The 25,180-nt window shown below is 38.4% G+C and overlaps 1 protein-coding gene across 1 annotated transcript in view; it reads right to left on the bottom strand.

The window, feature by feature from the left end:
* Positions 1 to 25,180, bottom strand: part of PARD3 (par-3 family cell polarity regulator) — a 435,432-nt gene that overhangs the window by 350,405 nt on the left and 59,847 nt on the right. The gene's annotated exons all lie outside the window — the stretch shown is intronic.

The raw sequence follows: 25,180 nt of genomic DNA, 5'->3' as shown, positions 1-25,180 counted from the left end.
TTTTATTTAATTACAATCCACTCTACATGGCAGTTCATGTAGCCTAGATCACAATTAATCTTGATTAGAGAAACCTGCAGCATAGTACTGTTCAGAGTAATCAGGATGATTACACAACATATGATCTTTATGTTTCTGTTTTGTCTCCACAATGGTTATCAGATACTTATCAATTTTCTAGCCCGGAAGAAAATTCATACAGCAAGGCAACATGGGAACAAGCTAAGCTGAATGTATTTGATTTGGCTGCAGGAAGGCCATAAAGACAAAACAGATCTACCTTGCAAGGAGGGGTGGGAAGTGGAGAGGTAGATTTCAAAACAAATATTGTTTTTTGTTAAATATTTCAGAATAAATCCCCTGCCAAAATGAATACAAACAGAAAAACGATGATCAGCAAGCATCACAGAGGCAACTTAGATAAACGGATGCTTCATAGGGACCAGCAGGTCTTTGTACCCTATTTAATTTAGATCATCAGTTTTTCCCTAAGGATCATCACTTCGTTAGGATCATGCCCATTTTATTTACCTCTTACACCATACAAAGCAGACACTTATAGATCAAAATTATGTTCCTGACAGCAGGGTGTAAATAAGGAGGAAATCTTTTCAAAGAAACAGTGAGGAGGACAGAGGCCAGGACTGGGAAATAAATGGTTCTGGGCAAGAAGGATGAGGAACTGGCACCATCTGCACTAAAGAACTGAGACAAAAGCAAGGCAGGATGGAAGAGGCTGGAAGGGAGCAGGTGAAATATAGTCAGTTCAGTAGGAAGGCTCAGAAAAGTCATTGCTCATACTCTCCCACAATCAGTAACTGAAAGCATTCGCCTAAAGTAAACCTTAAAAATGGTTAAATATGAGTATTATCATCTTCTTACCTGCATGCAAAGCAAGACTGAGGAAAACACTCTATTTCTATCCATTACAGCATGAGCAGAGAACTCTCAATAATCAGTGTAGCATGATAAGATGCTGAAGTTGAACATGGTTTCCAGTTTGCATTTCACAGCCAATAACACCCAAGAAGGGAAAGACCAATAAATTACTATATAAAAATTAAAAATGCGAAGATAGAGCCTCAATTCTAGCAGTGCTTCATGGGGAGTGCTTCATTTGGTCACTTAATTTTTATTTTAATCATACTTTGTAATTATTAACATTCTACACAAGCAGCTATGGATTATTTACACATGCAGATAGAGATGTTTTCGTTTGTGTGAAGGAATCAAATTAGCAGTGAAATCACTACTGAAAGACTAATTTTGCCAGAGGCTGAAGTTTTCAAGTGTACGTAATATCAACTATACATCCCATATATAGTGAAAGAAAGATAAGTAGAAACACCAGCTCTTAATCACAGGGAATACTAAGCACAAATATTACTTTGAGCTGGTATTCCAAATGATCTTTGTGAGCGATATTTTCCCCAAGAACAATTTTTATCCTAGAGGTGAAGTGCATCAACAGAATTCCATATTATTTTTGAACATGGCTTGACAATAAAACAATATTAAAAGCATCTTCTTTCCTGCCCTTAACTAAACCTCAGAACTTCCAGTAGGACATTTATGATCTAATCAGTGGGGTCAACAAGAGCCACTGACCATGAAATGGAAAGAAACGTTTCAGTGGTCATATAATGACACCTCAGCGCAGCTTCTCATTAATCAACGACCGCTATTAGCAAAGCTCTGAGGAAGAAAGATTTGCAACATCTCTGTAATTAGACAGCTAACTGCAACTGTCAAGATAAAAAAAAAAAAAAAAAAAAAGGAGAGAATTAAAAATCACAGTAAAACAATTACACCACAGATGTCACAGATGTTCAGTCAAGCCCCAAGCAGCCTGGTAACTTAAAGCTGTGTAACTATGTTGGCAGTTTCAAGTTCCTTGAGAAACTACTGTAGTTGTGTCACCACCAGTAACAAAAAATAAATGTTAAATGTTTTTACCAATACATGCATTGTAATATTGTGTACATTTCCTGAAATTTTATTTTATAAATTTATCCAATCACAGTGTGTAATTTAGTTTTACTTCATTTTAAGAACATTTTGGACTAGCATCCTTCCAAAAAGAACAATTTCATCCTCACCGCAAAGTCTGTGTGTAAATGTACATTCTTTCAGTGAAATAACTTTTATTAAATGGTATAGTCCATGTTTGTGCAAACAGAAAAAAAAAAAAAACTGCAGCATAAAAGAGATTTTTCCTTTTTAGCATTTTTTAAATCATTATTCGCATGCAAGTTAATAAATGAATTCATGTTAATTACAAAATTAGAATAAAAACTCCTCTGAATGAAAGCTCTATTTCTCTAAAGCTCTGATCTCAATGACTGCACCTTACAAATTACAATGACAGAGCTTGAGAATGAACAGTGAAATTAGAGCATAGAATATTGTGCTCATCTGGGAATAAAAGTATCACAGCCAGCATATTACATCTTAAATACCGCAAAAATACACCCTCCAGAATGAGCCACTCCATACATTTTTGCAAATCTCAGTCATCTCTGTTACAACACAGGTTTCCTTTCCCTATCAGCCAAGCTACCGTTTCTCAACCTCTCCTGCGCTTACCGGTATTTCCCACTAGGGCAGCCTACACAACCTCCAATCTATAAACTAAAAACCAATGTAGAAATTATCGTTCAAGTACACAGTATTGTCAGAGACGGCACAACAGCAGTTCTCCATGCTGTTAAGTATCTATACAGACAGCACAGACACTCAGCTCTTCAATGCACAGCCACGCAGGAGTAATACAACTACTACTACAATAGCTCTCTGTTTTCTAGACTAAGAAGTTTAACAACTGATATTTTGAAAGAAAAGTAGTTGTTTTCTTCGCATCAAATTTGAATTCAAGATCTGCAAAACCCCACAGGCAAGACCTCCTTGTCTTACACGCTGTGGAAAAGACTGTAGCCAAACAGAATCCTCATAACAGAAGTACCAACTTCACTATTATTTGATCCTTGCTGCTCTCGGTGTTAGTCTCCTGCTGCTGTCCATCTCACCACAACCTACATTTTATTTCCTGTTGAGTTGCAGCAAATCATCCCCCAGGCCCCCAGCTGTCAGAGCAGATCTGCAGCCCTCATCTCTGGGACAGGGGATCAGGAGTCACAGCCACTGGCAGGACATGGGCACATCTGTTAATCTGGTGCCCTTCTGCTGTGGCTCTGCTGCTCAAGTGGCAATCAGTGATAGCCTTAGTGCTGGAGTTCTTCTCTCCCCAATATACAGACCCAGCTACTTTAATTAGTGCCAATGTACAATCACCTGCATAGCCCTTAAGGGGGTAAGCGTGCAGTAACGAAAGCTGAAAACTGTAGTGTTTTAGCGCTTCGGTCTGGGTCTGTAAAAAGCATTGAGAAATCAGAGAATAAAAGAGACAAATTCAGATCGTGTATCTGGTGCTGACTGCTGTCAAGAATTGGTGAATGGTATAAGTCACTGTGCTCTCTGATCTACACTTCTCTACAATTCTCTGATCCTTCATATTTTTCCTTTTCTATTTACTCTTCAAACACAAAACTAGAAAGCAATTTCAACACAAGTTGTTTATATGCCTTCTTGTTTATGTACAGTGCTGATTAATACATTTTCAACTAAAACTATAATTGATTGAAATAATTTTTCTTAGTAATATCAGTGCTTCCGAACAAAGATAATAAAGATGATAAATGATTTTAAGAAAATGAGAAACATCACCCGGTACCAGCTACAGAACTCTGGGTGGTTATATATAGGGAATATCAAAAATGCCCCAGATCCTTAGTAAAGAAAAGCTGGCATTCTCGCCAAGTAGTAGCACTTTTCCATACATCTTCCCATGTGTTCTCTGTGTTTTTCCATGTGTTAATGAAAGATTCTGTGCAAAGATATCAATTTTCACTCTGGTACCTTAAGGCAAAGCCTGCTGTTTTCTCACATTCTTAAAAGAATATCAGAAATTTTCCCAAGGGTGAAATTTTGCTGTTCCATTATTTTTGCCAACTTCTGAATAGAAAGATGTTCCCTCTTGTTCGTGCGGCTGGGCGGGAAAGGCACCCAGCCAAGTGAAATGAAAGGATATCCACACCCTGTTCGGAATACGCAAGCCATGACATGGGGGCAGAAAGAAAAAAAGAAACTCAAAATTCCGTTAAACTCAATTTAATGTCTTTTAAAAATGGAAGCTATAAATATAAAGCAAGAAGTTTCATCAAATCATATATCTGCAAAAAGAATGGCCCAATGAGAAGGAACCTCAAGGGGCACTCAAGAGTGCAGCCGGGTCATTTAGGAGTGTGGTTTGCAGCTCTGATCCTTACAGTTCAGATTAGTTCAAACACCCACGGCCTGCACTGGGGGCAGCTGACTTCACGCTGAAGTAGTAAAGTCCTTTCACAGTCCCTTGGGCTAGCAAAGGGATTAAGGGAGGTAGCCATTTCCCAGACAGCAGCAATAGCACAAGTGACAGTTTTTCTACAGTGAACAGCTGATCTTTTATTAGCACTGCAACTGTAAGTCTATAACAAAATGATTTTATTACCCAAATGGCTTGTTCTAAAAATCCATATCACATAAGGCCAGAAGGCACCAAGTAAAGGTACTAGGGGAATGAAAAACTTGCAGATCCCTAACTACAAGAGGAAATCTTAAAGTCTGTATTTAAAATTCAGCATCTCAGGTAGCACAAATCTTAGCATTAAGCCATCTGCTCAGCTCTCATCTCCACTAATTCAGTCCTTATGCTGAAGTATGCTCTGTAGTTATTTTTGTAAAATCACCAAAGCATCGTATCATTCCTGGTATATTTTTCCCACAGCCTGTAGGAGATGCCATAGGACACGCAGATACCACAGCACTTCGGTGGGATCAAAGGAGGAGCACGAATCTCCACCTCCTGTTGAAATTTCACAGATGTGGGTCCCCTCAAGACCACAGAAACAGACTGTTACATGAATGCAAGTAACGGCAGTGAGGCCCGAGGTATCAGAAAAATACGGTGGTCAGCTCATTACCATCAAAGAGTTCATGATGCTGTACAATGATAATAATGAATGATGCATGCTTACAGGAGCCAGCAAGAGGAAAAAAGAGATCTGACTGCAAAGATTCTATCTTTTAAAAGGCACTACCTTAAAAGTAAACTTATTTAGCACGATCAAACACACAAACCATATGTCTATTTCATAGTGTGACACTGTTATATATTGCCTAGCTTTCTCAGAGAAAGGGTACTTATTCCCATCACAAAGCACCAACTCTTTGTTAGAGAGGATTTTGTTTTTCTTTTTTAGATAGTTGGAATACCACACTGTGGTCCACACCATCCTAGATGTTGAGTATTTGTTACTTTAATTTAATTACACATTAGTCACTGACAAACATCAACTAGCCTTGGTGCTGGATTTTTCTTGCTTGTTTTTTGGTATTGTTTTGGTAGAATGAAGTTTTCGGGAAAAACTCCACTCCACTTTTCCTTTAAGATGCTTCAAGATGTATGCAGTAATGCAGCAAACCTCAGAAGAGAAAGCGAGAAAAAAGAAATGAAGAAATAAATAAAAGTGTTCCCTTCTCCACTAAGAAAACAAATTTCAGCAGATAGAGCCTCTGCTCTGCACAAAGACATTCCTTCTCTGCCCAGCTTCGCTGATTCCAAGTTTTCCCAGTGACCTTACTAGATTAAATTTGCAGCCAAAGAATCATATCTTTTAAATCAACAAATTGGATTAGTGACATTCTGAGCTGGGAAGCAGAGTTTTCACACACCCAATTTGAACAACAAAAAAAAAAAACATTTTCCCAATCCTGTCCCAATTAGCCGAATAGTTGCTACGTCCAAAAACATCTTTCAGAAAACTATTTCAGAAGTGGTCATAATTGGCTACAAAACACAAGCTGAGACATTGCTTGAAAACAGTTACAAAACCCTTGTGTACACAAGTAAACACACAAAGACACACTTCCAAAACCACTGCAACCAAAACAGTGCAAGACTGTAAAAGGTATGGACGTATGTAATTGTTTGCAGCTGAACTCATCACTTTTTATTTTTACCCCTCATAAACCATTTTTAAGCAAAGGGAGAATAAACAAATAGTGACTGTGAATGATGCTGCAAGGAGACGGAGAAGAGAGGAATATGGGGATTAGGACCAGTTTTCCGTGCAGCAGGAAGAGCAGCACCACTGGAAGCCAATGGACACCTCCATGTGCAGCCTGCCAACAACATGAGTTTTGATAACATCTGAGAGAGAGAGACTGTGAAGCTGCTCTCTGCTTTACTTGTGTTAAAAGATGGCAAGCAACAACACTGAGGAATAATAAAGTCCTCGTATCTAATCTGTGGGACCACAGCTTTAGAACGGGATTTCCCTCTTTGGATAATCAGTCACAGGGCTGTGTTCTAAAGAACAGCTATTGCTGAGGGTTTTTTGCATTGTTATTTACAGATTTATCTTAGAACTAAGGACGGTCACTGAAAAGACTGCAGAATATCACCAGAGCATTAGCAGTTATAAAATATAGATTTGAATAAGGCAGTAATGAATTGTTTCTCTATAAACACATTCATGTCCTGTATCTGATACAAACACAATGGGTGTTAGTCCTAACAAGCAGAATGCTATTTATCACCAGTGTCAACATATTAAACATTTTCAATTTATTTTCCCAACAGTAGGTGTTAAAATTATATTCCTACCACAATGGTCTCATTGACACCTAACCATGAAAAGGTTAAATTAATCTGATCTCTTATCAACCTTAATGGGAAAAACCCAGCAGTACAGCCACTCTAAATACAGCACAAGTGTGGGAGGGGTCTCCTTTGTTTACCAAATTCAGAGATCAGCCCAGAAAACCAATACAAGAAGTTTTTTATCACCAAGCTGAGGATGAGTTGGCAATTTCTGCTTTACTGTTTGAAAGTGTTCCATAAAGGCTGAAAGGAAATGACTGAAAAGTAGCATCCCCTCTGCAAGAGCATCTTGTAGTGTGCAGGTGAGCATCACACACACAGAATGTACGAGGAGCTTACTTTCCCACCCTTACACACATTGATTTCAAGTTTTAAACAGAGAACTGAGGCTCTTTAATCAAAAGATCCTCAGCTGTGTGCATCACACATGTATGCTTTTCTCAGCCAAACCAAATCACTCTTGTAGAGCGCTTTTGGTTTGGGTTTTTTTGGGGGGGAGGGTCACTATTGTGTGTTTTAGTTCTGCTTGGGATTTTGGGGTGGGGATGGCTTTTCTTCCACAACAGCCAGACCAAAATCCTTCCATTCTGAAGACAGCAGCACAGTCCAGAAGACACCAAATTCTTCAACAGAAAAAAGCTGTAAGTGCTATGAGGAAGATAAGCTGGTGAGGACTAGGAACAACAAACCCAGGAGCAGCTCTTCAGAAATGCCTTCTTCAGGAATCCCAAGCTGCATCTGCACAGCAACACTCAAAATCTCAAGAACTGGAGACTATTTTAGCACATGCCCACCACAGAACGAAACTTTCTGGACATAGAAATTTGTGAAAGATAAGAAACCTTCACATGCAATTAATGCTTTGAGTAAGGACTTCCTCTATCCATGCAGACATATCCATAAACGCGTTGTCTCAGTCATACCATCTTTACAGAATGAATAACAAATATTTCAAGCTGACAACTCAAAAAGGATATTTCATCTCCTTTTGATAGGGAATTTTGTGGTAAGTTGCAGTCTAGCAGCAAAAATCTGTTTTTACTGACTTATGGATAGTCAGTAAAACATTAGCCTAAGCAGTACAGTTCGTCTTCAGGAAACCCAGTATTTATTGGATGGAAGGAAGGCCTGAGTGGTTTGAGCTGTGCGTTGGAGTGCCCTGAGGCAGAAGAAGCCATGGAGGAATGGAGCCTGAGCCACAGAAACCCCTCCTCCCTGTCTCTGGCTGCACTGCTGCTGTGTGAGCAAGGCATGCTCAGAGAATTTCACCACTGGGGCACAGGAGGAACAGTGGCACACACATACCACTGACTGCTTCGTATCCTTCCAACCCCAATGCATGCCTTCCAGAGGTCTTTTGGCTTTATTAAAAAAGGTAGTGTGAATCATGACTAAGCCAGAACATAACTGAAAAGATACAGGACCACAAAGAGGCCCTTAATTGACATTACAGTCCCCGTTTGTAGCAACTGCCAAAAAGCAGTGGTTTCTGAAGGCACAGATACACACATGATCTATTGCAAGGTTCACCAGGCTGGGTTTCCACTACTTCACCTCAGTGCAACCACAAAAACCAACTGCACACTGACTGAGGCAGAGCAGAAAAAGAGAATATATGTTCTGCTGCACTTGCTGGTTAACAAAAGACTCCCCTTGGTGCAGCACACTTCACAAACTGCATTCCCAATGCCCTTACTAAAATGAACTCCTCCCTCCTCTATTTTCTTGAATGAAATCTGAGCTCCTTATTGTTCCTTCCAAACACCTATTAGCAACCTAACTCCACCTGCTTCCCCCCACTAATCCATTTCCACAGTTGCCTATGCAATGATAGATCTGCAGCTGATGCAAAATTGCAAACATCTGTTGGCACTATTTCCACAATAAGATTAGACAAGCCCTTGAAGAAATAAGATCAAGTAAAAAATCCAAAAGACTTGAAAGCTTCATTAACTTTCTTATTAATCAGAATGTTAAGTTGTTCTTAGAAGATGGGCGCCTTTTGAGATTCCTTCTATGGACTGCTCTTCATGAAACTGGAAAACAAAAAGCTTTAAAGCAACATTTCTCAGAAGCTCTGTGGCTGTTTTAGTTTGAAAATGGATAAACATTTTCACATAACAGATGATCAGGCCTGCTACTAATGCCCACTGTCACAGTGGCAAAATAACAGAAACACAGTCAAGGGGAAAAGCTGGAAAATAACCTCTTGCTGCCATGTAGCTTAAAAAAAACCTACTTTGATGGTGAAGGGAACAAGAAAAAAGTGTATACAGTTCATAAAGTAGATGGAGATCTCAGCTGTCTTTTTGGTTAGAGAAATACAAGCAGCACCATGAGGGATCCAAGTTGTCTAAACAGCTGGGATAAGACAGTAACTTCAGAACACTGAAGCTGTCACATCAGCACCAGTTATAAGAATAATAGCCTAGTATCGGTGGGGTGAAGGTTGCCCTGCTCGTTTGCAGCTGTTTCTTTTACAGGTGAAAAGACAGCTACACACCCATGAGCACTTACTGCCTCTCAGCAAGACAACTGCTATGGCAATATTCCAGAACTTGGATTCCTAATCAACTGTGGAAAAATAAACTTCTCTTTCATCCAAAAAGTACTTGCAGATCATCAAAATTGCTTTTAGAATAGCAAATGTGATACACTTAAAAACTAATTCAGTTACTAAATTATGAAGAAGATTTCAGTGCCTCTTTAGCAATTCACAAAGCAAACAAGCAAGCCCCACTCCTTTTTGACTTTATTTTGTAGCCTTTCCAAACAGGGCAAGAAGAGTCTGGAAAGGTGTGAGCATCTGAGTGAGAGATGAGCACACCACACCTGGCTCACAGGGAGGCATGGCACATTTGCGAAGGAAGAGGTAATGCTACAGAAATCACTGTTTGGATAAATATTAATAAACAACAATAAAGATGATGAAATTCTGCGTATAAGCCACATTTCTTAAGGCTATTCACATTTTCTTGAATTTCCTCAAATTCCTCCACTTTCTACTTCCACAAAAAAAAAAGATCTTTCTTAAAGTTCATATCGTTTCTAAGCTAATGCAGAGTAAGAATTCCTAGTCAGAATATGAATATTTCCAGTACTACATTTTGATAAGTATCATTAAAATGTCTCAACCACAAACTCACAGTGACCTCTGCTGAATGGTTTGTGCATCTTCCCTGCATGCCGAAAACACAGCAGCACAGCCAAACCCGTCACTTGCAAATCAGTTGCACAAGTGAGATTTTGAAAAGAATGCCACCATTTCAGCTACAAAACACACGGCTCTATCTGATACAACAAAATTTTATGCAGAACTACCAGGAGGAATCTTCTGATAACCCAAAACAGATAAGTTTTGCACCAAAGCTTTATATGTGACTTTGTGAGCTATTTAATGCTTTTGACTGGAACTAGTAATTTCAACTATCCATCCACTATAGAGTTACACTTATTCCAGTAAATTAAACACCATCGCTCTGCGTGTGCTCCCAGGGTCTAGATAATGACCTTGGTGAGAGCAGTGCTGGCTGCAGTGCAACCAGAAATACTCAGATCTTACAAATGAGAAAATTCCCAAATCTCTGTCAAGCATACTTTGACAAACAGAGTGAATATTTCCGTTGCTCCAAACCCTTTTCCTAGGCTAGGTGCAGAGGTTTAGACCAGTGCTGGTCGCACTGGGCCTCCCCTGCCTGCCCCTGCACAACCTCCCATGACACGGGGACACCCAGCCACAGCCCAAGCCACAGCCCTGCTCAGGCGGAACGGATAAAAGGAACACATCTGAAAAAATAAAGCACTCTTCAAAATAGCTGAGAATCTCTGGCCAAATCCACAATATCCCAGAGCATATTCTCCAGGAATCAGAAAGAACACGGGAGGTGTGTAAGTGCCCTCAGCCCACACAAGAGGACAGAAAAAAGCAGCTCTGTTTGCCTGAAGTTAAATATATATATATATATATATATTTACTGAAAAGATACTGGGGCTCACTCCTGAACAGGAGAATCATCCTAAAAACCTCAAGACCTCAGAGAGCTCCAGACTCAGGCAATTACCTTCATCCCACACACAGCTGAGCTCAGCTACTTTGGTTTATTAGAAGCAGCAGCAGTTCTGCTACTACCACTTCTTTCTGAAATGTAGAGAAAAACACGTACACAGAGAGGGGATGCATTTTCTTCAAAGCCAGCTAAACTAACAGCATCAAAATTTTTCTTCTAGCTTAAACTGTCCTTAGTAATTGTAGATAGTTGCAGTCCCACAATGTGATTTTCAAATTGACGTTACCCTCCTGTAGAAGAAACCAGTATCTGGATCACTGATGGACTTGGATCCTTGGAAAGTGTAAGGGTGTGAAGACATAACAGAGCAAGAGAATTAAGGCTAGAATATACACGAACACAGGGTAGCTCTGCTAGTGAATACATTGCAAATGTCTCTATAAAGGTGGATATATAAAAGCATATGTAAAAACGTGTTAAAGGTAAAAAGCTTGAATACTGAGTCTTTATAATATTTCTATTTGCATGAAACTGGAATAGTCAAAATTCCATCCCAAATTGCATTACACACCATGTTACCAAGCAGGAATTTGCATACTGTGCCACCAAACACTAATCCCCTCCCTGTGAGACTGTCAGATGGCTCAGTTCATTCAGACACAACTGCTCCCAAGGCCATGCTTCCACATCAAAGCCACCAGACATCACTTCTTCTATGCCCTACGGCTCTCAGCCATGTAGACTCAAGGGAATCAGGATTTGGCTACCTGGCAGAGTCTAGCAAAGCTTCCTCTTATGACTCTAACAAAACTTTTTTATTTTACTCTTAAATACTGAAGTAATTTTTAATTAAGCAGTAAAGGGATGGCTGGAGTAGTACCAAAGTTATGCAAGAGCCACAAACTGACACATTTCAAAACAATATGGCAAATAGGAATACACATCACATTGGAGATGAACTTGGACTTCTTAGGGTCCTAATTAAAAATTCAGCTGTTTCAGCCTTTAAGATTTCACCCAACTCTTGTGATTTTAATCCACTTCCACAATACAGGTTTGTGTTTAAACTTCAGATGCTTCAATTTCTCAAGACTGGCTCTCATGCAGCATCACAAGGATGATACTCTCTCATGACCAACATTCACTTCAGAGAAATCCCATGGTTTTTAAAAGATTGCCTCTCTAATTTTCAGTGCTCATTTCAGGTTCTTTGAACATATGGGATAGCAGAACTCAATAATGTAATACAGAATTAGCTTACTGTTCTTAATTAAAGGATAGATTTCATATATTTAAAGGCAACCCAGGCTCTAAGAATATGGATAGCACATTTTGCCATTAGTTATGAGTAGACTTATCACAAGATTTCCAATTCTGACACTTCCACATCTTACATTTAAACAAGGTTGTGGCTGCAAAACAATGCTTCATGTATTCTGTTGTGTCCTTTTAGCGATACTCATATCTTACAAAACAACATCATATACAATTAGCATGTATATCATACGCAATTCTTCAGTTGCTCACTGAACAGCAAGATGGTAACTTACAAATATTGTATGTAATTTTACAGTTACTATGAAACCATAATATGTTTTCCATATTTTTATGGCTCTAAATAAAACTCAATTTGAACAAATGGAAGTGATGTTTCTACAGGAAAAAGCATCTTTCATTTTTACAATATTCCATAACATACAATATGTACAGAGGGCTTATTTAGCTCCAGAGACATATTTTGACATCATAAAATACCCTGCATTTGGCAGTTCTGAGTGACTGAAATTAACTTATTTACTTGGAATTAACATAATAACTTAACCAGATGGTATGAGAGTTACAGATGATGAGATCAGTGACAGCGAGGCCACCAAGTCTGAGCATCTGACCTTGGCAAAACAAATATTGAAATATTTACAGACAAATCTGTAAAGAATGGCTGTCTGTAAGTTGTTGTATTAATACTGAGCTTCTCAGAATATATTAATAGAAAAACTGACTTATCACCTCGTCACCTATTCTATAAAGACTACATCTGTTGCACGCATTTTTCTCAGAGTATTGTACTTCCAGCCAGCATGCACTTTTATATTAATTTTCTATTTTGTTGGTCAATTTCTAGATTTAACAGACAATTAGATAACTGGAATTTAATATAGCACAATAAGCAGAATATAGGTCGTGCACTGTTTTTAACGTTTTTATAAAATAAAATTACAACTAAGTAATATACAGGCACCTTTTTATTTAATGCAAATAGTTTTAAAATGCACTTCATTAATATATTTCTACCCTAAAGCTTTTTTGAATGCCCAAATAATTTCCCAATTGCATTTCAAAATTAAATTTTCTAGTTTTCATCTCTGTACCCCAGGGCTTTAACTGCACGGAGTATTTTAATACAGTTAAATGCTACAATGTTGCAAAATGTTTTCTTTATTGAAAATGGTCATTAATATCGCTTCATACCTCAGAGAGTATGGTAGTAATTTGGTAATAAAACACACTATTATCATTGTCTTCTAATAACCTGAAAGTGTTGTAATCCTAGGGCCCTAAATGTGTTATGGAATATTATTAGAACAAGCACATTCTGGTCATTATTTAGATGGGGACATTTCCCATGTCTCTCATACCTCATTCAGTAATTGCACGCTCCTGCTATAATTAAATTTGCCCATTTTAAATTGTCCATAATATTGTAAGGTTCATTTTATGGTCCTGTGGGACACGTCATTGACTCCTTTTTGGGCGCAATATACTTTTTATGATGTATTTTTAATTGTTTATTTTTATTTAAGTGGCTGTCTAGAATAATAACTTGAAACATCCCAAATTAGATAAAACAGTTCAAAGTGGGGGAAGGGAGGAAAGAAGCAGTTGCTACCTAGCGGAGGGAAGGAGGCCCTGCTCCCACATCCCTACAGAGATGTGTTAAGCCACTGTCTTCTCATCTAAATAAATCCTACACACGTCTCACAGGGGATCTGCGCTGGATTTGATGCACAAAGAAACTACAAAATTTGCACACATCAGACATATCACAGGAAACCCATCAGCAAGCTGCATCCTACAAACCTAATGGGCAGCTCAGCCACTCAGCTCCCCCAGTGGAGCTGAGAAACATGAGGCACGGACATTTCACACTATATTTCTATTACACCACAGATAACAAAACCAAGGGGTCATTTCAAGGCTTAGCTCAGCTCCTCAGAGAATGAAGCCTCCTTCAATACCAAGAGAGAAAAGCATCCAAGAACAAAAGGAAATTACAGGAAAAGGAGGAAACAAAAAGATTCAAGTGACAGATAAAGGGCAGCTTTTATCCTCTGAGAAGTCCATACTGCACACAAAAAATAATTGCCATTTTAAAATATTCAAATGTTATGGAGGAGACTGCACACTGTATTTACGACACTTCCTGAACATAGTAAATACTTTGCATTCCCACTTATAGTAGACGCTTGATACCCAAAGAAAAAACTGTGGGTTAGAGAGCATTGTGCATGACTACGCACATGCGTATAAGCAAAAGCTGAATACGAATCCCCAAACAGTACCATACTCATATATTAATATTTCTAAGCTTCCGCAACTCTGCAGCTTCACTGGCTTGCAGTAGTATCACTTTGGAATTTAAGCAAGAAACTTGCACTTGACACCAGCCATGCTGGTGTACCTCAGCGTACCTTCTGGAGACAGCTGATTTAGGAATAAGGCAGAGTTTTTTTCTTTTCAACTGGCTGATCAATCAGATAAACATGCTACAGAATTACTTTTGCAACAATAATGTTATCTACCTACACTACCCAGAATTAGTAGTCTTTGCCCTACCAGAATTATTAAAAATGTATTTTTTTTTAACTTAAGATTCAAAACACATAAGATATATCCGCTGTCTCCATTTGTTAAAATAGGTGGAAACTTAGATAGAGGCAATTCAAAAAGGGTGTCGAGCCTCCATTAGAAAAAAATTTGGAGTTCACAACCTTGGCTGAAGATCCCTACTCTACAACAGCATCATCCTAGAGAGAAAATAGAAGAACCCTGAATTTTACAGTAATGATCTAATTGCAACACTTTAGATCATAAAATACGTTGTAAAAGCTTACTGCATTGTATTAAGTGCTCCTTCCACAGAAGTTAATCATATTTGAATCCTTTAAGACAAAATAGATACACAAGAATCAAAAATAAGCAGGCTGGATTCTCCCTGAGCATAGCTTAAATATAAAAGAAACATTTCCCAAATGCCTGGAAAATGAAGCAGTCATCAGTCATTTGATTGCATTTGCAATATACTTTTTATTAAGTATTGAAGAAATGCTAAAAAATACATATTACAAGATTGTGTCTATATATATTTTATTCATCTTCATTTATAGAACATAAGCATATATCCAAATATGTACATATCTCCAAATAAACAGATTTCACAACACTCTACTAGAAAGCAAGAGCAAGGGTTAGGGAATTCAGATCTTCTCCCATTTCCCTAACAGTTCCTAATGTTCAGTAGTGCAAGGTAAGATCGGCTCCTTCCACAATTACATCTTCAAAAAGAAATATCTTACTAAAAGAGATACAAGTGAAAATATTGATTCATCCACCACCCTTCTGCACAATAACAAAACACTGCTGCTACCAATTCGAATACTCCAGAAAACTGTTGGGAATTCTAACAAAAACAAGAGGCTATCCAGCCCTCTTGGGGGAAAAATAACCAAAAAGGCTCACGAGTGTAATTAAAGAGACTGAACACAAGAGGTAGCTAGTGACTTCATGTTCTCACACGTTACTCCCTAACACAGGAGAGGACGGAATGACCACATGGAATGATTTGCTTTTAAAGATGTGGAAAAATTAAAGTTGTCTGTGTTGAGAAAGTTCAGGAAGAACAATGAGAGGACTGTCCTGGTTTCAGCCCCCTGGAAAGCACCATGTTCGCTCTGAGTCGTTTCACAACCGAGCCCTGAGTGCACCCAGAAACGTTTCCATCAGCTGCTGCTTTTTCCCTGATGAAAAGGGCTGCCATCTGCTTCATGTGTAAGCCCAGCACTTTTTGGAGGAAGAGTGTGACTGGCCATAATTCTGGGCATTTTTTTATGGTAAATATACATTTGTGAAAGCACAGTGATGTTGTCAATGAAGATAATAATTATAAATGCACAAGTTTTTACACTATTCAAGTATGTTAATTAAAATCTGGCACACGTGCAAAAAGAAAAATCAGCTAAAAGGAGTATGATGTGCATAACATTTCAAGTAGACTATAATTATTACCTTTTTTTTTATGAAGATACTCAGAAAATTAATGCTTCAACACTGTGCATCTAATCATTTTAATCCTCATTTAATACAACAGACAAATCCATCAAAATCCAAAGGGACGCAGTTACTGTTATGTTTCCAGAAGTGCACACCAGGAACTTCCAAATGCTTCCTAATGACAATAATTAAACATCTGGCTGTGATGACCTGTACTTGCCTGTAGTTCTTTCTCAAACTGTTTCTCCCACTAATTAAACACATGCTGAGAACAGGAAGGGAATGGCCATGATGAGGAGCAATGCAGGGCTGCTGAGGGCTGTGACAGGAGGCCCAGTTCCTGCAGCAGGGACAGCCACCTCCACTTAAACCTGCACATTCTGTAGCACCTGGATTGCAGTCTGAGAAACACCTGGGAGAGCACTGAGATCATGCTCACATGCCCGATATAAATATGCTGCAAAGAAAGAGGTTTTTATGAAAACCATTAGGCTTGCCTAAAAATATAAGGTGCCCAGATATTCATACTTAACTTGTACATAGTATCTGTTGTTCAAACCTAAAACATCAAAAAATAATGCCCAAGATGTTAAAAAAAAGACATTTGATGACACTTTGCCTTTTGCAATATTCACCAAAAAAGTCAGCATGTAAATGTCACAAGTACAGCTCCTAACTCAGCCTCATACTACTGCAGTGAATTTTGGACATGTAACTTCTCAGAAGCACCGCCACAACTAGAGCTGTCTCTATGCAAATGACATGCAACATTCTCCTACATGTGCATACACATACAAACATACATACATTTCAGACTAAGATCTGTACTTATGACTTCATTAGGGCAAGCATGTCTCTGCAATGGCAGGTTCCCAGTCTTAGCTAACATTCTTCAAATGAATTAATGTGCCAAACATAAAAGGTCAAATTGCAACTGACCAGTTAATATTTACCACAACATACAAAGAACTGTGTGAAACTCAGTACTTTCAATTAGAAGGTTTTTGTTGTTGATGATGATATATCAACATGAGATTTCTTTTGCAACAAACAGGTATGATGGGGATACAGCTTCATTCACAGTTTCACACAATTCTTGATATTGATATAAATAAAACAAATAAAGATTTACTGCTCTCCCTTTCAGTAACAGATCTCAAAGCAATAAGGTGTTTTATGCTGAAAAGCAAAATGTCTGTATAGGAGCAGTGAATTCAAAAGTAGGTAAATTTGGTACATTTTATACTTCAAAAGTATAAGAGAAAGAATGTGGAAAAAGAAAGAATACTTCAAAAGTATAAAATGTATCAAAGGATAAGAAGCAACAACAATATATATTTCCTTAAAATGACAAATACTAACGAAGGTGTCAGTTCTCATTAACCCTACATGAAAATATGTCATCATTAAATTTTTACAAGGCAAGGAGTGAGATGAGCTGGCAGCCTGTTCATAATTTGTCAGTTTATTTTATTCTCCATTTGACTTTATTCACATATCCATTTGAGTTGTTAAAACCATTTGGATCAATGATTAATTTGAATCATTTTTACTTTAAAAACTTTTAGATTTTTAGTGAGATATGTAACATAGGTAGCTAAATACACTCCAGTTATGACATAGTTGTAACCACTCGATGGAAAATACAATGTTCCCAGTTTATCTGGGTGGCACCTGCAACAGCCTCAATAAGAACAGGATAGGTTGTCTTGCTGTTAAAATGGAGAAGCGGGTAATTCAACTAATATTCTCACCAGCTAAACTTGTTAAATGGGGATGCTTATTTCACAAGAGAAACTGGACGAATCCAATCCTGGAAAATTTACAGGTTGAAGCACCAAAGGAGGTTAAATATCAGCTAGAGCAGTTGGATACCATTTTCTTTTGGTCTGAACTCAAGGAAAACAAAATACTTGCAACCTGACTGGAGAGCCAACACAAAAGGCCCAGAGCAACAGGAGCTCTAATCCAGGCTCCACATCATCCCCCACTAAATTGCATGCTTTTAATGAAAACTGTTTTATTCCAACCCCCAATTTTGCATAGAGTTCTTTGCCAACAGGAAGGAGGATGAGTGCGAGGAGCAACTAGGAAGGCCCACCAAGGACAGGCTCTATGTCAGGAAGGGGTGTGAGAGGGAGATGACAACACAGATAATAAGCATTCTACTGCAGTTTAACCATTTCTGAGAAATGTGCTTACAGCACTGTCTAAGATGTCTGGACTCTATCAATGTCAAGCGATTTAGGCAGTCAGGCACTCAAGACACTCCCTTAAATTGGACTTTGGGGGCATCTGTAAACAAGGCCATAGGGGATTTCACCTCTGGCTCCACCAGCTCTGGCTCCACCAGCACTACCTGCAGTCAGTAAGCAGGGAGGTTCTGCCCCACAACTCAAAAATGTCAAATTACAGCTGCTCTCAGGGAGGATTCAGAGCCAAAAACCTGCACTCGGAACCTTGGGGTTGGGCTCACCGTAGTTAAAATCAGCCTCCAATCCCTCAACATTCAACTAAGCTCAGTTTCATCTACTACTGTAACACCCACCTTTCCATCTTCCAAGGACTAACCATGAAAGACTGTGGCAGATCCTGTTCTCTATTACTTTGAACAGCTTAGGGTCGTCACTTAGTTTTGTCATCTGTTTTCCTTTATAGCTCATTTATAGATCTATTTAAGAACACAAGTCTCAAGTAGTCATTCTCTGAAAAAAAAAAAACTGTTGGTGACCTTCTACTATTGACAATTGGTATTTACCCTTCCTTTCTATTTTCTACCTTTATTTTTTTCTTAGTTAGTGACAAACTTTCTCTCTCATATCATGGATGTTAAGACTTCTTTAGTGCTTCCAGAGAGAGACATTGTCAAACACCTTTCATAAATTCAATTAAGAAACATCTAATGGATCATCATCATCTCACAACTTAGAGACATGTGAAACATCACTCTGAGGGCTCATAAGTCACAAATTGGTTGCCTTCTTCCCTTAGAAGAAAAGAGATGGATTTTAAATAGCTTTCAGGTTTAAACCGCCAAAATTAAAAGAAAAAACGTTTATTTTAGTAATTTTAGTCATCATATGCTGCAAGCAAACCACCAGATTTTAATTGGAATAGTTTTTCAAACTTGAATTTGGAATTATAAAAGTTAAAAACTTAATTGTATTGTAATCAATAGGAGCTCTGTCATTTGTTTCAATACATAAACTTATCTGGAAATGAAATTTAGGGTTCATGCTTATACATATTTCCGAGGCTTATATTCTCAGTAAAATCCAACCAGAAACAATGGGTCTGCTACAGCTCCCATAAAATTATCTACCCTGATATTTCTCATATCTACTTAACACTCCCTCTCACAAAAAGTTGGTTCCCACTTCCAGTTGAAACCTCCTCTTTCTTGCACACCATTCAAGCTAATACAGTGCCAAAACAATAAGAACATGAAAGGTCTTAAGACTAATGTGCAAACAGAAAAAAAAAAACTGATGTATCCTGTGTGCACCTAGAGTTCATTCCAATTCAGAAGAGAACTAGAACAATCAATTGGTACAGTCCTTCACACTTGCTCCTACTAACCTCAGACCCCGCTTCCTGCTTATATGCAATTTTATTGCGTAACAAAATCAGAGCTGGCCATACCACATTCCTTCTCCTCATTACCAACGTGTGTCATACCAACCATTTCTCCCACCAGACCTGCCCACAGTCATACAGGGTGCTTGCAACTGAGCCAAAACACAACCAGCCACGAAAGGAGTGAAACATCTCTTTTACCCAGAAGTCCTCGGGCTGATCCACTTACTTCCAGGAGAGAAACTCTCCTACTAGCTCAGCTTAGTGCTCCTCTGTATCAGCCTTATTCAGCTTCAGTCTTTTTTGAAACAGTATTTAATGAACAATCTGGGCTACTACATGCCATGGGCTCTCATGTTTAACAGTGGTCTGCTGATATTTGAAACAAGTCTTATTTATGATTTCAATAAATGTGAGGTTTAATTTACTCATTTTGTTCTACATAGTGTCTATTTCTTTTAATCAGAATATCATAATTAGACATAACTACTCATACATAGATGAGTACCTACAGCTTACCACAGATACATCTCTGAGATTTCTGTAAATTATGCATAGATCCTTCTTTGGAATTCTCTAAAAAAGAAAACCAAAAATCATTTCCTAATTTCTTTAATCATCTTAAAAGGTTTGAGTATTAAAAAAAAAAACTTTGTGAAGTACTGTCTCAATTCTGACTACACTGAAGCCTGTAGCCATATCACTAATTTTTTAACTCCCAAATTTCTTCCGTTTAGTTCATTCACTGTTACAGATGTTGATACTGATTTGTCTACTGAACTAAACACGTACTGAAGCAGAAGGTAAAACCACTGCCAACAACAAAAAATCCGATTGCTTGACTTTTATTCCACGCTATTTTTGTGACAGTTCCAAGAAAAATTCCCTCAACGGCAATAAAAAAGCATATGCCTTTTCTCTTCAGTTCCTCATTAAAACTAGTTTCTAGCAGTATAATTATGAAAATAAATAGTGACAGAAAGCTAAACTTGAAAACAGATTAAAAGAAAAAGAATTATGTAAAAATTCAAGTTCCATTTCAGAAATTAATGTAAAGGAAGTAATATGAAGAAAACGTTAATAAAAATTGAGAATTTTATTCTTAAGATTATGATACCTTTGTTAGAATGGTAGGTTTATAAAAGAGAAACTTGAGACAAAATTCATAAGTCTCTAAAAAAATGTTTGGGCTGATCAAAGCATCAAATATGGTTGTTGCATTTTGTGAGTTCAACCAAAATGCTGATCTAAACAGTATAAGTGCTGGGACAAACTAGGTGCAAATTTGCAACGGGTTTTCAATTTCAGGGCACGAGAATAATGTTCACTAAAATGCAGCAGAAGATTAATGTGCTAATCTCTGCAAGTTTACCAACATGTAAATTCACCAAGTATATCAATTCATTGCTATCAACTTCAGGAGCAATTTAAAAGTAGCCTACCTAGGCTCCGTAACACCAGGCCATTATGTTTGGAAATAATTACAAACAGGTAAGAGCAGTTACAAATATTTGTTTCCATGTGGTATCTGAGAGGTCTTACGGAGCTCTAAAGGAGGCATTAACCTTTCTATAAGACATATGCAATACATTCAGAGTAGCTAGTCAAGCAGTTTTCCTCCCAAAGTATGTATACATAATAACCTATTTTTTATTCTGGTAAATAAAAATATACTTGCTTTTTGGCAAACGTAGAAAGAAAAGGGGCAGGGAAAGGGAAGACATGGTGCATCAAGATGGTCCAACCCAACCCTTGCACTACCACACATCATACACTGGCTCTGTAACACCTCCACTGACTAATCCTTTGAATTATTAGCAAACACCCCCAGCTTTCACACCTGATGGCTACTCAGAAGATTGAGTATCTGACTGGATGCCAGAGAGCAGAGAGGCGAAGGGCTAGGTAGGAACGCCCTGAAGACCTACCCACCCCAGCCAGAGCACTAATATATGCAATCACAGCCTGCAAAGCATACAAACAACAAGGAGTAGTTGTATATTCAAAGAACAAAACCCTACTACTGAGTTTATTTGCTCAGTAAAACTCCACTGTAACATCTGGAAGGACTCAAGCCTTGTTGTGTTTTTTTGTTTGTTTGTTTGTTTTAAATCAGCAGATGTTAGCAATTATTCTTTCAAGATGCATGACAGAAATTTTTTTTATAAAGTTGAATACCACATTTCATAATCTAAATGTAGCTGTCCTGGCATCTAAATGCTAAAAAGTCATCTGACATGAACGTATGAAGCCACAGGCGGTGCTCAAGTTATTTAATGCAATAAATAGTGACTGCATCAGATTAAGTGTTTATATTCAGCCCACCTAGCTTCTAACAGAACGTAGAATGAGGAAGAAAGAGGAATTAAATACGCATAAAAACATGAACATATTTTCACATGCACAATACCAGATAGCTCAGTGAATTGTTTCATAACAGCAAGTACCAACATTTTTCATGATTCAGGAAATCTCTGTCATGCTAAGAAGACAACAAACTCCTACAACACCATCCTGTGCCTGTTTCCCTTGCTGCAAATCTATCAACGTCTGCCAGCAAGCAGCATCGTCAGTACTCTGGCACTTCCCTGCAAATCAAACAGGTGCAGCAGGCAGATAGGGAAAAGATTGATGTCTCAGTCTTACACCTGCAATGCTGTTATTGTACTCAACTAATGTAATAAAGAGTAACACCAGTGTCCGATGTCATTCATCACTGCAGTATGACAGTGTCAAGGAAAGAAATATGTTCTCTACTGACAACTTGCTTTAATGAAAATGTATTGCAATATTTAAAAAGTTTTCAAAGCTGACTTCTTTTTATGACAGGTGACGTACTTAAAACTGCTATTTTTGATGAAAAATGTGAAAGAAGAATGACTTAATATTCAAAACAAAAATCAATGTAGTATGCCTTCACAAGTATTAATAGAGGTAGAGAAGACAATTCAGTTACTAAAATACAAAATATCAGAAAGCAGGGGTTGCAGAAGATAATCTAATGGGGCTTAGTGAAATGCCTCAGGTTTACAGTACTGAGAAATTAGAACAGTCACTGATGATCAAATTGACTTCAAAAGTGGCACTGCAGTTGCCTAAAGCGAAAGTTATGACATTCCATGTTTTCTTGCTTTCAATAAAACCAGAACAAGAGCAATGACAGCCAAATACACGGTAGAGTCATCACTACCGCGATCTTGGGTTTTCGTTTCAGAAAATGGGAAAACACAGAGTGGGGTTTCTTTGTGTTTTTGGGGGTGGAGGTTGTTTGTTATTGTGTTTTTTTTTTAAAGCATTAACAAATAAAGTAGAAAACAGCATTATGAAAACTTTCTTGATTTTTCACTTTTAAATTCACACATCTGAAACAACTCACTATTTCTGACCATACTGCAAACCAGAGTAATAAAGACTGTGGGAGGAAAAAAAAAATTAAAATACTGAGTTTTCCCAAAGAAATTACCTAAGAAGAATGGCTGTCAGTCATAAAAGCTGATAGTATCATAACAGATGACAAGAAGCAAGTAACAGTAGAAGTGTGAAATATGACCATCACTCTCTCACTACTTTCTATTTATTTTAAATAACAGATGAAATGTCATTAATATTTACTGTATTTCAAATCAGTTAGATAATACCATTAGCAGATTGAAGTCGGATTAGGCAGCAGCTGGTTAGAAGGACGTCATCTGTCAATGGCTGTTCTTTTGAAAGCTACTAATACTGTCAGTGAAAATTACAGTCCACAAATCAAAAGAATTTAAGTGCTGGAACAGAAACACATATGAAATCAGACAGTTCCCTCTGGATTTTCCCCATGTTCTATTACCTCCATGATCAATTCATGGTTCAAGTGACAGAAATTGCTGAGAAAGCAAAACACTGCTTTCTTTCTATCTGAGAACTACACTTTGAGCCAGGGGACATATTTTTAGATAATTAAAATTAATTTTATTTCTCTTTTGTCAAGAAAGATTAAAATCAACCTCCTGGCTCACCCAATCTTGCACAGAGTATCACGGGGTTAAGCTTGTTCCTTTTATAAAAGTGACAAACTTGTCAGTTGGAAATGTGATAAAATTTTTCCCAATCAGCAAATTCTGTAACATCAAAACACAGCTCTTTCTAATAGCATGAAAATAAGGGGAAAGGTCATGCAATCAGAACTTCAGTAACTATTCAAAGTATACGTCCGTATATTATTTTTACAACAATACATTAAAACTTACAAGCTTTAAGCCACACAAGCGTCAAAGTGTTCCACAAAAGCATGAACTGTGGCAGAACACTTGAAAGGTACTTTCAAGTCCTGGAAGTACTAAAACATTAGAATTCTGTTTCTGTTAATGCATTGGATATTGAGCATCCTGAAAAGGAGTGATACCAACGGGTCCTCCCTTTTTTCCACTCAGTTTATAGTCTTCCACCTCTTACTTTGAACAAAATAGCTAAATCTAGAATGGGAATCTCCTACTGGCATTTGTACAGAGGAGGATGAAAGAAGTGCATGTGGGTGTCTTCAGCTGCTTCATGGGAGGGGACAGAGAAAAGAAAGTCGGATCTTTGGGAGGTGGAGGGTGTTGGGAGGAGAGGCAACAGGGATACCAATTGCAACACCAGGAACTCAGATGAGAGAACACATTTTCCACCAAGGCAGTGAAATACTGAAACAGGTCCCAGGGAGGCTGTGCAACCTCCTTGCTTGGAGAGGCACAGACCCAAACCATATAGGCCATGGGCAAACCGTGGACCAGAGGTTCTTTACAGCCTAAATCCTTCTACAGTTCTTCAACTCGGTTTTGCTTCTCACTTTCCTTCGTGTGCGCGTACCTACATTGCAGCATTAGATCAAAAACTTCAACCACAGTGAAGTTCAGCTGTAACAAGTTCAGAGAATGCACATAATCTATCAGCTCAGCATGCTCCATTTGGCCAAAATTAATCCAGTCCTCTATGGGTCACCACCTGCAAAGCCATTCCCAGCATCCAGACTGCTCCATGCACTAGAGACCTGTGTCCGTATCCCTTCTCCCACTGCCTCCCCCCTGCAGCCAGCAACATAGCCCTAGTACTCCCACCACCGTCCACTCTCCTGGCAGGGTGAGTTTTTAGCCAGACCAGCAGACAAGGCCCTCTGGGCACAAGTGACAATTCTTGCCATAAGTGGCAGGGAGAGGTAGAAAGCATGGCCATGGCCAGGGGAGGGTGAGGCCTAACCACTGTACAGCACCACCACCTTAGTTGCATTTAAATCCATCACAAAGCCACACCTTAAGGAATTCAAAGGTGTGATTAATCATGTTAGGTCATACATGAGTTATAACAAGTATTCAGAAAGAATTAAAAGTAGTAGCTCAGTTTAGACCAGATGAACCTGTAAAATTGTCAAAATGAGACCTAATAGTTGGCTTGCATTAAGGAAATCACCAATTACATCCGAAAAGCTCATGGCAATACACCATGATTTCAACACCATAATAAAATATTTTCTGAGCTTGTATGATTGTATGCAATGCTGTGTTAGCCACCAGGACAGGTCGTCAAGGGAGAGACCTTGCTGCCCCTGGCAGCGGGCCCATCTCCTGGAAGCCAGTGGGCATGAAGGGCATGACACTGCGCAGGCTCAGTG

Source organism: Numida meleagris, chromosome 2 (genome assembly GCF_002078875.1).
Source record: "Numida meleagris isolate 19003 breed g44 Domestic line chromosome 2, NumMel1.0, whole genome shotgun sequence".
NCBI classification, from domain to species: Eukaryota; Metazoa; Chordata; class Aves; order Galliformes; family Numididae; genus Numida; species Numida meleagris.
The sequence above is the reverse complement of the archived record's forward strand: the minus strand, read 5'-3'. Positions and strand labels throughout refer to the sequence as shown.